We start from the raw sequence: 1240 nt of genomic DNA on the forward strand, positions 1-1240 counted from the left end.
ATTCTTCTCCGGTTTTAAGGATATTTGTTACGATTTATTTAATAAATTTATTGTTATATTTTAACAATTTATTTCATGGCTCGGTAATAGGATCAGTGATTATGTATAAATTCTTATGTACTCGTACTGTTTAATTATTTGAATGCAATAAAGACGTAAAGTTGAAATGGTTCCAAGGCTCGAACCGTAAATCTGGTTCTCTCGCGTTTCTCCGTTCACGAATTTTCGAGGCCGAGTAACTCGTCTGTCTCGAGCACGTAAAAAGCAGGAAAGTCTCGCCATCCAGGACAGTCGGTTGAATTCTTTTGATCTCGCCGCTCGCATTCCAACGTTTCATTCTCATTTGCTTTTACTCTCATTCTCGGTGAACTCAACTAGTTCGTTCCCGATATACTCTTCCATCCCTCGTCGTTTGATTCTCCAGGGAGCGGAGGATTTATTTTTTAATTTCACTCATATTCTCGTTTCGCTCGCCTGATAAGAAGTTCTTCAATCATCAGGAAGCGTTTCGTCTTCCGTTACGCGTCGTAGGCACGTCCTCAAGGAGAAGAGTCTCATTTTTGCGTTCTGCTCGTGTTGCGCCAACGTAACTTGTATCGTCCATTACGCTGTTCCAGTGGAAACTCTACCTGGCTCGGATTAACGTCCCGCTCTATTTATCTCTCGTGATANAATAGATCTTACATTATGATTACATATTTGCTCTTATCAGTCTGATCGAGAATTGCATAAAAATTCCCAATTTATTCCTGATTAAAAAAGATACAATTCTATGTATTATGTGGTTTAAAACTGTGAAGCATCGTGGATCGCATTGCTATAAGACTGGCTAATTGTGCGACGCACATGACGAGTTCTTTGTGTGATAAATCCGTGCTTGTTCCTAATCGCAGAGCGATCGAGAGTCGATCGAGTGAGGCGCGAAACGACCAAAGAACAGTGCAGTGAACGAAGCGAGATCGATACGGGAAAAAAAAGGCGGAGGAGTTAGCCCGATTTCAGGGGGGAAGAGAGAGAGGCGGCGGCCCGGCGGTGGTGCGGTAGCGTCGGCGACGACTGCGGCCAGTAGTAGTTTTTTCGTTTTCCGAGATGACGCGAGCAGAGCGTCGTGCGAGTCTCGTTTGAGAATTACGGAGATCTCTCGGGCGAGGGCGAAGTGTTGCACGTAAAAAGTATTAAAAGTGACGAGTGAAAGGAAGACAAAGACGGCCAAGATGATGAAGAAGGAGAAACCGATGAT

General features: G+C 43.7%; 1 long non-coding RNA gene across 1 annotated transcript in view; it reads left to right on the forward strand.

Annotated features, from left to right (window-relative positions):
• The window catches only part of LOC113464128 (uncharacterized), a 4725-nt gene extending 3757 nt beyond the window's left edge, over positions 1-968 (forward strand). The window contains exon 2 of the long non-coding RNA XR_003388959.1: positions 894-968. This is a non-coding gene — a long non-coding RNA (uncharacterized LOC113464128). The remainder of the gene's footprint in view (positions 1-893) is intronic.
• Positions 969-1240: the final 272 nt, after the last annotated feature.

The sequence above is a fragment of the Ceratina calcarata genome, unplaced genomic scaffold (assembly GCF_001652005.2).
Source record: "Ceratina calcarata isolate Rehan_Ccalc_2016 unplaced genomic scaffold, ASM165200v1 scaffold262.2, whole genome shotgun sequence".
Taxonomy (NCBI): Eukaryota; Metazoa; Arthropoda; class Insecta; order Hymenoptera; family Apidae; genus Ceratina; species Ceratina calcarata.